At 37.7% G+C, this 16,381-nt stretch overlaps 1 protein-coding gene across 5 annotated transcripts in view; it reads left to right on the top strand.

The window, feature by feature from the left end:
- Nucleotides 1–16,381, top strand: part of LOC126859005 (serine-rich adhesin for platelets) — a 163,632-nt gene that overhangs the window by 69,285 nt on the left and 77,966 nt on the right. For all 5 annotated transcript variants that reach the window (XM_050609833.1, XM_050609835.1, XM_050609837.1 and 2 more), the window contains one exon: nucleotides 11,437–11,519. The gene's annotated coding sequence lies outside the window, so the exon portion shown is untranslated. The remainder of the gene's footprint in view (nucleotides 1–11,436; nucleotides 11,520–16,381) is intronic.

Genomic DNA, 16,381 nt, shown 5'->3' with positions numbered 1-16,381 from the left:
CGGTAACGCGATTCGCGTTAACTTGTTACTTGACTTTGCTAGAAAAGATCCAAAGAGTCGAATGCCTCTCGTTTAATTATCTCGAGATTTATTTCTTCATGGAAAATCTTGTGCATACATACATACACGGAATGTCGGTATATTTTTTCATTTTCGATTAATATACTGTTGCTTTGATTACAACAAATGCATGTGCATTGTATTTGACATTTCTTCGATATTAGATAGCTAAAAAATTGTTGAAGAAAATCTGGTTATAAATTGCAAAATTGCACGAATCGTGTACGTAGTATCTATGCAAACTCTCGCAATTCGGCCGTTTCTAAAACGGTTTCAACACAGAAAGCTTTACGCAAGATTTCGGACTTTATCGCGGGCACAAAGGATGCATCGAGCATTAACCACGCGGTATTCCTGCAGACTGGCTTTCGCAGTCGATCGAACGAGGAAATTTAGCGATTGGTCTCTCTATGCGCCCTCTGAATTATCCGGGCCGTTATATCGATCGACGAGAGTGTAGATAGATATAAGTACGTAACAGTTTAAAAAGAAATATGCTTCTCTGTGAGGAAGCGTCGCTGCATAAAGAAACGACGAGGGAGGCCAAAAGATGGGCGAAGGAGGATCGTGAAGAAGGAGGGAGAAACGGCGGAAAATTGCGAAGCTATAGCAATAAACTGTACCCAGACTCTCGTTCTCTATTTTGTGCGCTGGCATTCTGGCCAAGCTGCCTGATCTTTACGACGGTATTCTTTCGACCATGATGTTAGGGATAATTTGTGCACGCTTTTTTGTCTCTTTTTTTCATTATCGAAATTTTACTGAATTTTGCGAGTTTTATCGCAGCAATATTTCCAAAAATATATCAATTTCCATGATTTTAATCGATTTTTAATAAATTTATACATCGTGCCTTTCTCTCTTGCATACTATTAATTATTGTTTCTAGAATATTTACATTTCATTTCTTTGTTTATGCCATATATTTATTTTTTACGCGGAAACAAGTTTCTCTTTTTCTCTCAATAATTTGTTTAAAGATTTTTGTGAAATAAGCTAATTCCATTATTTATCCATTCAATTACATTGTTGACGGAAACGACACTCTCTCTCTGTTATGAATGAACATTGAATGCGGATTTAAGAAGAAATTTCTTATCGATCTTGTGCAGTCCAATATCTTCGACTCGGTGCATTCCCGAAATCGGCGATTCAATTTCGCGCGTATTCCCCGTACGCGGTATGCCTCGACTCTATCGAGCGTATCCTCAAATTGAAAGTATCGATCCGATCGATATCGCACAAGCCGCAACGGCAGCTTGATTTTGCGCTCGTGCGAGTTCCGAAGAGGCGAGCATTTTCAAAAAGTAGTGTTGGAAAAGAAACAGAGAGAGAGAGAGAGAGAGAAAGAGCGCCGAGGGAATCACGAAAGTGAATTGTTTTCCGCGCTGTGATAAATTTATCGTTCGACGTGCGGCGTTAGAAGTTTATCGCTGAACCGAGGTGGAGAACGATTTCCGCGAGCGTTTTGTACGCTCGTTGAGGAGGGGGAGAAGAATAAGGCGGCGCCGTGGACTTTCGCACCGGGTATAGTATGCGTGTTCACATTGTTACTCTAAGCCGGTCGCGCGAGATCGATAACGGTGAGAGAACTCGAAGCGCGCCTCTCTTAAACTGCTCGCTAACGCCTATGAATTATTTACCGCCGTCGTTATCGTCCTCGTTCTCATCGTCGTCGTCATCATCGTCATAGTAATCGCTCGATTCGATTCGATTTGATTCGATCCGCGATCGTGAATTCGACCCGCGAACGAATTCTTCTCCTCGCCCGAAATCGATTCCGTCGCTACGTGCTTTGCGGCTAATTCGCTCGCAAACGTATCCGTCGCGTTGAGCGTCAGAGTCGCTATAAAGAGAAGAGAAGAGAAGAGAATAGGAGTGAGTGAAAGAGAGAATGATGAAAGACTAGCCAAGGCCATCTCGCGCGGATAAAAGCCGAGCGCGCGCTTATTTATAGCTATCCTCGTGATAGGAATAACTGCATGGCGTTTACAATTTACAGTAATATGCGAATTTCACTTTGCGTATACGCGGTTGATTGACTTCTTCTTTTATCTTTATGATGTTAGATTCGATCGATGTAAACAATTGTCAATCTTTCTTCACAACCAAAACATTTGTTATAAATATCATTGCTCTTACATATTAATTTTGCAACCGTAAATTAGGAATCAACACATGCAATTAACTCACTTTAATTAATATTATTTTTCACAGTTGCACTAGCCATGTCGACAAAAAGCGTGATAAATTGTTAAGTTTCCGACTTGACATGGCGTTGAACGATAGTATCTTACGGAGGAGGATGGGCAGGAAGGGTGGCAATCGAGACCGCTAATGGCAAGATTAATTCGATCTTCTTTTAGTTCGCGTACTTTTCATCTTCTTTACGTTTTCCTTTTCTCTCGCTATCGTCCTTTGCTTCCTCTTGATTTTATCGCTCCTTTCACGGAGAAATTGTTGGAAGGAAGTGTCATAAAAATTTCAGCTTGGTCGATTTAAGGGTCGAGAAGTTACGTTAGTTCAGAAAATAGCATTTTTTTGCTCACTCAGCATTCGGCGTGAGAGACTTGCGAAATGTTCGAGAAAGTAGAAATTGAGTTTGTCAAAAATTTTTAACCTGCAGCAGCTAGTTATTACGTGTAACAAACTCTCGTGAAATTTAATTATCATTATTTTCGTCTTATTAGTATTAAATTGGATCCATAATGCTTCTCCGCTCGGGTTGCTTCCGCTTATAACGTACATGAAGTTAACGCAATAATTAATAATATGTTACACCGCATGCGCACGTAAAGCAGCAATTAATTATATCACGTTACCGCTTGTGCGCATAATGATGCCAATATATTACAAACAATCGTTAATTGCCAACAACAACGAGCAAACTTTTTTATTTTTCTCATTATCAGGGATTGTTTATATTGCTTTGTAATTTTTATTTTATGGATACATGCGTTGAGAAAAGTATCGTGTTTTTTGTGTGTTCTTAAAAGCCAGGCACACACACGTTGACCGAAAAATAGCACATATAGGATAGTATCAATGCTTTGCGCAGAAAGCGAAACAATTTGTCAGATAAGTTATATAAAGAACGAGCGTAAATCGGATTCTGAACGAAAAACTAGCTTACAAACTTATCTACACTTGAGTCAATTTAATCCACTGATCCTTTTATTCGCTTGAAAATTGCTTTGTTCTTCGTCGTCGCTATATTTTTTCTGGACTTTTTTATTTTAATCCTTTTTCGGTTAATGAATTTTTGCAAAGTACGATTGTTTAATGCATTTGGGCATGTCAGAAAATTTTCATCTAAGTTAATATTAGAGAGATATAGAAAGAATTTTTCTTCTTCAACTTATGAGTTATTACAAATGTAAGATTATATTCATTATCTTTTTTAAATTTTTATTGTTGTTTTAAGTATCGCTAGTAATTTTATAGTCTTGAAAATCTCTAAATATACGATAGTCAATTCCAATTTGTCTCGCTGAGGAAGAATACTTACGAGGCTGTCTCTTTTATTGACCGCCTCTGATCGTCGCCTACTTTCATCGTTCTTCTTTTATTAGTTCCACGTAAAGTACGTCATTACGCCGTTGATCTTGCCGACTTTTCATCACGGTGATTGTCGGAATCAGGACGAAATCTGTGCCCCTCTTATCAACAGGCATATAACGTGCCGTATAATGATGCTCAGAGATATCCATGAATGAAGCCCTAAAGGGCGCGCTCCTATGTAGTTTCGTCATATACCGAATTATCGATACTTGTTTCCGGCAAAAGTTCATCTCTCCGTTTTATCAACAGAAAAATGTCACCAAGTAAATACAACTTGCTTGAAGTGATTATCGACGAAACAAACAAATTCTTATCGATTATTTGATATTCTCGCAATCTCGACTTCGAAGTATAATGAATCAATCGAATGGCACACACGTGCGCGTTATAAATACTACGATACAATTTCATTATTTAACTTTTTAATAACATTATTTTTAGAACGTAATTATATATCGTAATTATAGATTCAACTATAACTTTATTATCTTTGTATATTACTAAGCCATTTACAATTTTTAAAATTAAAATGAAGAATATTAACCTTTTTAAATTTTTTAACTTTGTATTAAAATTTTGTTTTATATTATATGAATTTTATCAACGACGGTAATAGAAATTTGATGAAAATAATACATGTATACGAATACCAATCATATTTCTCGTATTAAAAAAAATTATAGATAAATGAAATAATACAGGCATTGATAACAGCAATATTTATTTTAAAGTTTTTATATGGCAAACAAGGTAAAAAACAATCTAATCTTTTTGAATCATGTAGAAATAAAAGTTTGCATAAATTTCTTCAGAAATTTGCGAGAACGTTTTCATATTGAAAAAAGAGAAGAATTATTTGGAAACTAACATTTTAATTCTTATCTCGATGGCCGAATCGTTTGTTTTTACGTGTCTTTAAAACGTTTTTTACGGCTTTTCGAAATTTGTTCAATAGAATGATACTTGATCACTTGCGACAGATTTGCATGGGAATTCTCGTCAAAAAGGAAAGTAGTTTGCGATCGCGCGTGGGGAATCATCGACACATATAGTATAGCGGGAGCGAATGCTTTACGGTAATAAGTGGCTCGCGTACGAAAGCCCTAATTAGCGTACCCGACAGGCAGGGATCTAACTGTAGATTTAAAGGCGTACACCCACGTTGATCGCGCCCGTGGGTAATGAACTCCATCGGCGGCAGTCAGGAATGAGTGGCAGAAATGGGGGGGGAGGGGAGGGGGAAAGGTGAAGAAGGTGAAGGAGGAGGAGGAGGAGGAGGAGGCGAGACGGCCCGGAGAAAGCCGCGGCGAAGATGGAACGGTGTTGGAAGGATACGCCGTCGGAAACGGATCTTGCGATAGGGTTAACGGTATTAAGAAGACGTTGCCAACTGTCGTCGCGTGACCGGTTTAATTGGCGAACGGCTCTTCGTACCTACTCGTTGATGGCCCGTCGCGGTTTTCTTCGAGACTGTCCGCGAGACTCGGATACTCGCAGGTATATCTTCATCCTCACTTTGCAATTTAGACACCACGAGTCTAATTAACGCCGTCGTTTATGATGAACATTTTATTTTGAATCAATGAAAACCCTCTCTCACAAGTTACATTCTCTCTCTCGCGCTTGAATGCGAGATTATTACGGAAAGAGGATCATAGAGGGTGTCTTTGATTTTGGCGAATTACCCGAAAGCTATTCTCCAACTTTGGAAATTTGCCGACAAAGTTTCGCCCGCGTCAACTTTCCGACAAAACGGATCGGCAAGAGATACATATATACACATCTACATATACGCTAAAAGTATAAGAAGAAGTATATAATTTGTGGCAAAGGCAAACATTTGTTTTTCCGTAGCCAAACAACTCGATTTCAATTCGCATTATTTGCGCAGTTTTCGCCAAGAGAAAATCTGTATCGCTCTCATATTTCCGCGTGTACAATAGTCGCTTCTAAATTAAGATGACAAATTTCACATGAAATTGAACAACAAGTTGTATCGCTAGGAATGTTCTAAATAACTCGTATAATCATGTTGTTGAATGAATTTCAACGAAACATTATTTTATCATTGTTAAATAAATTGATATTACATGTGGAATAAATACATAAAATTTGTGAGATATGCAAATAGTTCTGCTATATTACTAGATATCAATTTATATGTATGTTACGTACAGACATCGTATGTAATATCATTATTAACATCACGTTAATTTTCAATATGATAAAACGAGCAAGTAATATTAAATTAATAATCATTGATTTGAAAATAGCTTTGGAATTTTGACGTGCTGTCAAATTGATGTTTGAAGGATCTTTGAAAGGCTGTTACTCGAACAAACAGTTCGGATTTGTCTCGCGTGTCATTTTGAGCATCATTCGCACATTCGATTGCGATGAATCCTTCACGAAGCGATCATCGTTTCGTGCACGCGCGGCGCGCGTTTGCCGGAAGAAATTCGTGTCAGGTTTGAATAAAGAAGATAGAGTGTCTCGATCGTGCGGGAAACCTGTCGCACCTGCCGCCGAGGTCAGGGACGATCCTTAATCGAGATAAACTCGAGAAGGCAGGCAGGCAGGCAGGCTGGCAGGCAGGCAAGCAAACTGGTTGGTTCGCTACTGCAATTTCCAGCACGATCGACGAGAAGGTCGGCGCACTTGCGAAAGTCCGCGATTGCTCGCGGTGCAGATATTAATTCTTTAATTCTTCAAAAATATCGGTCACACACGGATAATCCTAGTTGATTATTAGCTGTGCGATTGACGATAATCCATCTTAATATTTCTTCAGCCTCAAATGTGTGATTTCTAATTAGTTTAAACTCTATCAAAACATACATTTCGTATTAAGAAGCAGATACATTTCACAGAAGCAGCTCTTATTTAAGATTTAAAGTATATGTATATTTAAAATACTTTGATACTTAAAATGTACTCGATTAACGTGATTACGTGACTGTTTATCCTTAATCAAGTAGGTCGCAATTAACTGTCGTGAATGCGAATGCCGTCATCATCACGAAGAACTCTCGTTGGCTCGTTAGAAATTTTTACCGACGTCGGTGCGTGTAGATATTCATGGATCGCATGTAAATCGCCGAGAGAACTTTAATAAATTCTCTCGGGCAAGTTTGGCGCAAATTTGCTCGGCTGAATTTACGCGATGTAGCAGCGGCGGCAGCAGCAGCAGCATCGGCGATGTCGCCGTTCGCGAACAAAGCGCGATTATTAATCGATAACGACGGCAAATTTGCGCGCGCGGCTCTACCTAGATTCGGCGCGAGAGCGAGATGCGCGGACGTGCCTTTGACGGGGGCACGGGGCGAGGGGGGTATGGGTTGGTTTACATTCTCCTTTGACCCATATAACCCCCCGTTCGATTAATGCCACGGCTCTTAATTACGCCATTTAATCGACGTAATTAATCGCACGGTGCGTTTACGCTGCGGTGGTGATCCCTTTGCTCCGCCCGTTCGTTCGCGCGCGATGTTAACATACCGCTTCCTGTCGTATAAATGATCGATACTGCTGTAAAGTATCGACGTGAGTAGCAATTTACACGGGCTTGTTCTGTGTTATCGCGGCGATTTTGCGATTGCGCGATAGATTAGTCATTGCAACTGTGACGCATAAACACCTATTAAATTTAGGCAGAAATAATGCTTCGAATTTTGTACACGAGGTAATATTTGCACACAGAGTTTGCTTTTTTCTTATTCATTTTATCTCGGTATCTTACATTAGAGTCTCGATTTCTTATCAATATAATTGTCATTTATTTGACTTTTACTTTTCAATAAAAGACTACATATTTTCACAATTTTTCATACCGCAGATATGCAAATTTTGACATTTATATTACTTTATATAAATTTATGTAATGTTAAAATTTTATATAATCTTCTTTTGTAAACGTAAAGTAAAATATATCGTACGCAAATTTATTATTTTTGATATCACGACGCATTGAACTGTTATCAATATATAGATAACCGATTATAATAATATTAATAATATTATATAGACTAGCTGTACAGAAAAGAAGCTCGAAAATTATGAATGGATGAAAAAGTCATGCTATACATTCCTATGAGAGAGAAAGAGAGAGAGAGTCAAGTTTTTATAAGTATAGATAATAAATTATATTATACAAGTATGACGTCGGTGAAGCCTGAATAAAATCGAAAAGTGAGTCGACTCAAAGTTAACAACTCGTTTATTGCAGAAAAAGTAATCGGATGTATTATTCGATTAAGAATAATTGCTTTCTGGCGATCAGAAGGGTCAGTAGAAAGCTGAAAATGAATATACTTTTAAAATTCAAAATGTCAACATTTTTCTGGGATAATAATATATTTTGTGTTGTTGGATGAGATATTTAGAAAATAATTTGGAATGATTATTTAAATCTCGTATATACATTTATTTCATTGTATGTAAATTGGAAAATAAAATTCATGACGCGTATTGACTGAACATTAAATTGATAAATATATTTCTAAATAGATTCCGTGTGACATTGTGTAGCTAAAAGATGCAACTAAATCTTCCGACGACGTGTTGTTTCACACGCGTGCACGTGTTACGCTCGACGAACGTCGTTTGGCGAGGTGAATGCCAGGCCGTTGCTGCCGCGACGCTTTCGCTTTCGCTTTCTCCTTCGCGTGCCATCTCGCAGTAACATCTCAGAGGCCGATCTTTTTGCGGGGGAGAGAAAATTGGCTACGATTTATAGGAAAGCAATGTCACACCTTTGTTTTGTGCGTATCGGTAATTTAATAATAAACCGCAGTCTATTTGTATTATATTGCACCGTATAACGATCATTACGAGTCGGATTCGCGAACGATTAATGGATCGAATTCGGGAATCGCGCAAGACTATAGACACAGTACTAATGTTTCATGTTGAAATTTTCTGCGATATATTATTCAATGGTGATTTTTATATTTTCCTCTGCTAAAAAAAAAAGCAATGATTTATGATATATATATCTATAATGAATATCCTCACCATTATTCACTTACGCGTAAATATTATTAAATTTAAAATTAGTATTCTTTTGTATCTTTTCATTTTTGTTTTTGGACTAACAATCATAAGATAGATGAAAACTTTCCAAATCTTCAATTTGTTAAATATCAATTTTTCCATTCAGTATTAACATCTTGCGATGTTACGATAGGAACGCGGACTATTCAACGAGCCGGAAACGATTTCCAAGTTCAATTCCGTCGCGACTTGTAATTAGCCGGAGATGAAAATCGGCGACGCGACATCGCGGATCATCAGGTAGCATCGATTCGATCGTTCGTCGAATGATTTAGCGAAAAGATCGCCTGAGGATATCGCTGCCGAGCTTTTCTCTTCTCTCTTCTTTCTTTTTCTCTCTCTTTCTCTATTCGAATAAAAGTCGACGAGAGAGAAAAAGAGAGAGAGAGAGAGAGAGAGAGAGAGAGAAAGAAAAGGGGAGGGAGGAAGGGAGAGGGAGGGAGAGGGACCAGAGCCTCGTAACGAAATTACTTGTTCTGAAACCCGGAGAAACCGGTTCTCAGAGTTGAGACTCTCGCTCGTTTGCCTCGCGTGGTCTGTGTGCGGTTTCCACTCTCGGGTATGAATACACTCACACGTACGTACAAACTCTACTGGAATATACCGAGGCATATCAGGGGATGCCTGGTGCGAGGTATTAGAAGCGGGTGTTCACCACGCCGCGCGCAATTTTCCGACTCTCTCGAAGGCAGCGACCTTGCCTCGCGCGCTCCGCGATGAAGGAAGGCTGCCGTCTCTCTTTCGGTTGTCGCGGATTGGAAAGCATATTTAAAAAAAATATTGTATAATACCGGAGAAGTTTAATGATACCTAACATTCTTTTTTTCAAAGGAATATTTGCATTTTTCTATATAAATCCTGATTTGTAAAAATTTTTTTTTAATTTTTATTTTCGCTTCACTTAATCGAAATAGATTTTTTATAAAACGTTTAACAAAGATGTAAAGATAACTTTATACTTGTATTATTTGAACGTTAAAAAATCATTTCGATTAGTCAAATATCTTGTCAATCAAGCGAAACATCTACATATCTATCTTCAACTCTAGTAGTAATATTACAATTAGTTGTGCGTTGATTAAATTACGTCACACATATTTGTGTGCTATGTCGCGTGCGCGAAACAGCTATTTATTTTTCGAAAGTATGTTGCCTTTTATGTCGCAGACGCAACAAACATCTATCGCGACAGCAAGAAGCATCTCAGACTGGTCCTTTGTTCAGACTGCGGGATACGCATTACGATTCATTATAATGAAGATAGTCTGCGAGGTAGACTACCTTGAGGATAATGAGCCGATTATATACGGACCGTACGCGCAGCGAGACTGTCTTGATTATAATGAATTCGTCGGGAACGAATGAGCGAGCGAGCGAACGAATGAAGGAACGAACGATTCGCTCCTTTCCGGATGCTGTTAAATACTGCTAGTTGGTATAGCAGCCGGTATAAGCGTAAGTGGAATCTGAAAATAAGAAGTCGAAAAGGAATGTGCCTGGAACGAGTACAATTACATGACTTACCGTTACACAATTATTCGAAAAAGTATCTTTTACGATCTTCTCCTAAAATCTTCCTCTCATCATTGAAAAATTTTATTTTTAATTTTCAAACATTCTTTTATTTTATTTTAATTTGATATATGAATATTTTTTATGCGACTACTTTTTAATTTTTCTTTCTTTTTTTTTTGACATCATTATGGTTTCTAGGAAATCAACCTGAGAAAACATTTTAAATTGCAAAGGAAAATATTTTTTCTGAAATGTGTGAAAAGATTTCTTTTCTTTTTTAAATTGTTTTAGTTTGACATACGTTAATATATTAAAAGTCTCTTTTATCCTGTCATATTCGTCAACGCAACGAACTGCTCAATATCGGACGAGGAAGCATGAAAATGAAATGCACTCGCGAATTGTTGCCGCTAAATGCATTCGGCGCACGTTCTCGCGAAATGCAGTCTTTGCGTTGAATTTTTTTTTGTCGCGTCGTTCGCTGACGCATCCTCGCTTTATGAATATTCCAGTGTTGATTACGGTGATGCCGTGCCATTGTTGCTTACCGGAACAGCCGTTGTTCGCGATCTCTCTCTTGCTCTCGATTCGAAAGACGAGGATTTTGATACGTTGTGATCTGGTCTATACTGAATAAAAGATTGAATTGTTTTCATCCATTAAAAAAATTTAATTAATATAATTACTCACTCATAAAAATTGAGAATGATCTTTAATGAAATCATCTGGCAATAATGTTCGAATATCGCTAATAATGTCGAAATACATAAATTGCAATATCAGTATTAAAATAACAATATGAACTTAATATGTAATTATTGGCGTGAATGATTATCGTTATTCGGATACAATCCATATGAGAAAGACGCGATCGTTCGCGTGTCTTTAAACCGGGATTAACCTTTCGCGAAGTTTTGATGGATCACCTGGCATTACAAATTGCCGCTTAATCCATCAACCAAGTTCAACAGTTGCGGCAATTATTTTAATGTTCGCATGCGCCTCGCGTTCGTCCATGCGCTTGAACTATGTTCAAAATTGCATGTGCGTGTACGCACGTAAACATATTACACACGTGTGGTATTAAACATCTGATTTAATGAGAAGTAAAACGGTGGATTTCGAAATTCGCAGAATTATAATGCGGTAGCCTTGATTCCAATTAAAACTTTTTGACGTATTTGGAGGTGTTTCTAAAAAGAAGGTTTATCGTGGACATGTTTCTAATAATTTTTTTTTTATTTTTAGATTTTAAATTCATCCCTGTGGGCCTCGCATGTATGGTACAGCCTGCATAACGATCCTTCAACATATGGCACTGCGATGAACAAGTAAGTACGCTAAACTTATTACTTACAGAATTTTTATTTTGCCAAAACTTTAATTTCGGTTGTTGGAGAATTTACTCTACAGTCCACGAAATTCTATAGCGTTTTATTTCGCATGCGTACCGGCGATTAATCTCATTCGCCGAGACTGCGCGCTTGCAATCGATCGCCACGTGAATTCCGATCGCCGAAGCGTCGGACGACGATTAATAAGTCCTCCAATCAAGCCTCCGCTACGAACGGAGCGTATTCCTTTTTTTTTCTTACAGCGATAGCCGTTTCTACAGTTACAATTACGATCGCGATCATATAAATCACGCTTCGGAGGATCTTCGTGGAATCTCTGTATCATTCTTGTCTGCCGGAGGGTGCTCTCTCTCTCCTTCTTTCTCTCTCTTTCTCTCTCGATCGTTGTATGACATATAAACATTATACGAGCGAGTGCGATACTCTACTGCCATTGTATATATGTACGATCACGCGACATAGTTGCCCGCATGGTTATAACCGGGTATTATCATTGCCGGTGCGCGTAATTGTCTCTCTATGGTTGTACGCACGATCTACTACGAGGCTACGACGGTCCTTATCTGTCTCTACGCAGACCATCTAAAGCAATCTTTTAAAAAAGGATACAATTACGCGTAAAACGCTAGAAGCAGTTTTGTATGTTAATTGTATCAAAGGACCAATCAATTGGATACGCGTGTAATTAAATACAGTTGGAGAAATGTCGCGGAATGTCGTTCGTTCGAGACCTTGTATATCTTACACCCGGACGGCATCATAAACAAGGAGAAGTGAAACGTGATGGTGGCAAAATAAAGAAAGAGAGGCCTTTGTTAAGTCGAGCGTCACGTAATCACCGCGCGATCATCGTCGTGCGACGACGAGTTACGATGTAACGGCACTTTAAAGCTCATCTCTTTCCTTCCTCTCTCTTCTCTCCTTCCTTCCTTCCTTCCTTCCTTCCTTTCATCGTGCCTCTTTTCTCTCACTTTTTCGCAGCGGGTCGTGCGTGCAACCGCGCCGTTGTCTGATGCATATGCGATGCATCCTCCTCCGGTCGTTAGATATAATACCGGAAACCGCGACTCACACGCGGCTTTACTCCTATCTCAACGATTCTCGTGGCGTGTCGAGCAACGGCGATCGCGCTATCAAAGAAAGTTTTGACGATTATATTATTAGTTGAATTGCGCTATTTACTGGAAAAAAAAATTGAAGAAAATACATTCTTATAAATATTTTGCACGAGTTAATATATCGTGCTCTCCGTACATACATACGAATGATTCGTGCATTGCAATTTTGTGACTTATCTTTATCGCGCGAAGCATTCTGTCTAGTTCGCTTCTCTAAACTCTCTGGAAATCCCGTGTTCCCTCAGGAACTCGAGTATTTCAAAAGAAGGAACGCTTATGTAAAATCCATTTACATAAACATTCCTTCAGTGAAAGGAGAGAAAGATACAGTGAGAGAGAGAGAGAGAGAGAGAGAGAGATATGGCTTCGCTGTAAATCATTTCTCTCCATCGCTACCGGAAGTCTAAGCTTCTGACGGGAACCGTATACAGCAATCGTAGACGGCACGATAGTTTTGGATAGGAAGAGTTAATCCATCACCGGATCGAAAATAGCGGAATCTGGCATCGGCGATATGTATCACGGAGATGAGGGAGTGAGGGAGGGAGGGCGTGGGGGGTCGCGGAATTGAATACAGTGAAAGGGCGCGCGTCGGCCGACAGAAATTGAAACGTCGCGCGGAAATTGAACGAGAGGCAAACGAAACCTTTCCACGGCCGTGCACTCCGTGCGATTCGGTCGGCCGATTCTGACGCGGAAATGGAAGCGTCGCTTGTAAACTGGAGATCTTATAAATCAGTCCGGCATTTTTCGCGGCGAAACGACGGCAAAGTCGTTTCGCCTCAAAAGGTAAGATAGTATGGAATTTTGCGATTGTCCAACCCCTTTTACTGCGTTTCTTCTTACGTGTATTTATTCGCTGTCACGAAAAGAGATTCGTTCTTTTTGTATAGTATTATGTAGTTTATATAGTACATAGAATGTCTCAAAACAGCTTTAGTTGCTCTTTACACTGTAGATTTTTCTTCAAGATGTCGAAGCATCTGAATGACGATTAAAATTAAGAGTTTTTAGTAGAAGCTTATATAATAGAAGCTTCTCTAGTAAACTAACAATAAGATAATGATACACATATAATGACATATTTTTTTTTTTATTTTTTTATTTTATTTTAAATGGACTTTATTTTAATGGAATTTTAATTTAATATTTAGTTATAAAATAATGGCTTATGACTAATAAGAAATAGTATTCTAATTGATTAAAGAAAATATAGTAGAAATATGATAAAAATATATTTATTGGAATTAGGATATATGTAATTTTCTTTTTTTGATTAAATTTTTTTTCAACTTTGTTCCGATACGATACAGCGCGAAGTAATAAAATCAACGAACCATAAAATTGTTCGAAAATATTCTCTATCAATGTCAACGATGTCGTATGAACGAAAAATGTGAGCGTAATCAATTGTGTGTGTACAGTTTGAAAAATATTATGTTTTGCTATCGCAGTTGTTTAAAAGTAAAAGTTACAAATTTTTTCATTTGTATTTTTATAATATAATTCTTTTACATTTTCTATTATTTTTTTTCTAAAGTGAAGTTTTAAAAATATATCATAATAAGTTCTAAAAATATGTAATCATAGTTTTCTCTACGATTTTCAGAAGTGCAATTTTGAGAAATAACATTTTATATTAATTTAAAACTAAAAAAAGTGTGTGTATGAGTAAAGATAATAAACCTTCAGATTATTTTTATCAATATCTATATTGGATATATTGAATTAAAGTTTCGATTCGCGTGAGTAAAACTAGTAATAACGAAACTTTTTTTTTTTTGGTTGTCGTTTTTATCTGTTGGATTGGCAAGAAAAGAACATGCATAATATATTCCACTTTGTCTAATGTATAAATACATTTATATATAAGGGTATGATGTATTTCTTTGTCTTTCTGTATTTAGATATTTTGCTGCGTTATGTCATGTATTGTCTGACTTAGAAATCAAAAATCTGATTACGTGACGAGGCGACTCGCCGATTAGCAAATCCGATCGTATATCGGGTATATACATTCACGCAAACGAATCTCATGTCGCTTACTCCGTCGTTTCTGGCCTCATCCTTGCTTCGTGTGAATTTCGCCCAAGGGCGGCGTCGCCTTGCGATGCATTACATTGAATCACTTAGATGCATGCAGACACTAGATGCAGTTGTGCGGCACGTGCTACCGAGAAGCAGCAGGTGATACGTGTATTTATACGAGCACTTATCACTATGAGATTACTCTCTCTCTCTCTGTCTCTCTAATTTCTATCTGGTACACGTACATATTCAATCTCGTATACATTGCCTCTGGATACATTCAATGTATCTTCATCGTGAATCACGTGTAAGGAAATTTTCCGTCTGTCGCACTTGCCATTATGAATTTGATGTATTAATAGTGCCTGATGAATTTTGAGAAACCTAATGTAATTTTGATAAAAAAAAAGAGAGAGAGATACACGGTTAATGTGTGTGAATATAAGTGAATTTAATTTTAGAAAAATATAGGCGTTATGTTCTTTAACTTTTTGCCTTTTTTCGCGAACTTTGATTGATTAACAATTTTTGTTAAAATTTTATCTAAAAGATACGTTATTTCAAAATGCGCATATGTATTGAAGTCTGTACTTCTGTACATAAGTTTATTTACAAAAATATTTTACATTTTTTTTTTGTTAACATACGATAGTTCTGTTGATGTCATTACAAGGAATGTTCGAGCTTTCTACGACATTCTTACTTTAGATATTTTATCGTACAGAAGATATCGACTCTATTTACTATATGTATATAAATATACTTAGCGTCATTTTGTACGTTATATCAATCAATATCGTAGCGCCGATAGTCAAAGATTATTTATAATATGTCAAGACTCGATTGACACATCCGCAATTGATGTTTCGACGAGTACTTAGTAGAACGGATATCAATTAAGAGGCAGCGCGTTTCCCAGAAAGCGCACGGATCTTTTCGCTTATCTCAGAATTCCCACAGTTTCTCTTCCTTTATTCTTTCTTGCGGGACCGACCGCTCTTAGATTAAGCAGCTAGGGAAGAATTTGTTTGAATATAATGCTGCTTGTTATCGCGCGCGCATCAAGGGTTGGTTCAATTTGATTGTTGATCTCTTTGATTGTTATCTTTTCTCCGGTAGTCCGCGATGAATCGTCATCTTGAATCGTAATTGACCGAAATTAGAGAAAATATTAAAGTTTGTAAGTTTGGTACGACTAGCAGTCGTGCGCGTTGTAATTTTCAATTTTTGAAATTTTTTCTGTCAAATTTAGAACTGTATTTAAAAAATATGACTATACACAGTTACCACAAGTTTTAAGTTTTAAAGAATTTTTATTATTATTAGGGAGAAAGAGAGAACGGGAGAGAATGATTAGAGAGAGAATTTTTAAAAGTTTCGACAACTATAATTTTCATGCTCTTTAATGAACATGTTTATCGACTTTTGCAAAAGCATGATAAAGAGCTGACTTTGAAAATAACTTTGGCGAGATTCTTAGATCTCTGCAATATACTATATCTCGTTATTGCGCCCGCTGCTCCATCGTTTTTCTTCGACTCGTCGACCAATCTTCGTCCCGCCTTTCGTTCGCGACAGGTCTGCAACAGTTTGCCACTTACAGCACCTTCCGCTCCCTCGGCTATAACCTTCTCTCATTAACGTCCGTTACTTCGCACTCGATTCCGCAATCCGGAACTATCTCAGGCTCGC

The sequence above is a fragment of the Cataglyphis hispanica genome, chromosome 2, assembly GCF_021464435.1.
Source record: "Cataglyphis hispanica isolate Lineage 1 chromosome 2, ULB_Chis1_1.0, whole genome shotgun sequence".
NCBI classification, from domain to species: Eukaryota; Metazoa; Arthropoda; class Insecta; order Hymenoptera; family Formicidae; genus Cataglyphis; species Cataglyphis hispanica.
The sequence above is the reverse complement of the archived record's forward strand: the minus strand, read 5'-3'. Positions and strand labels throughout refer to the sequence as shown.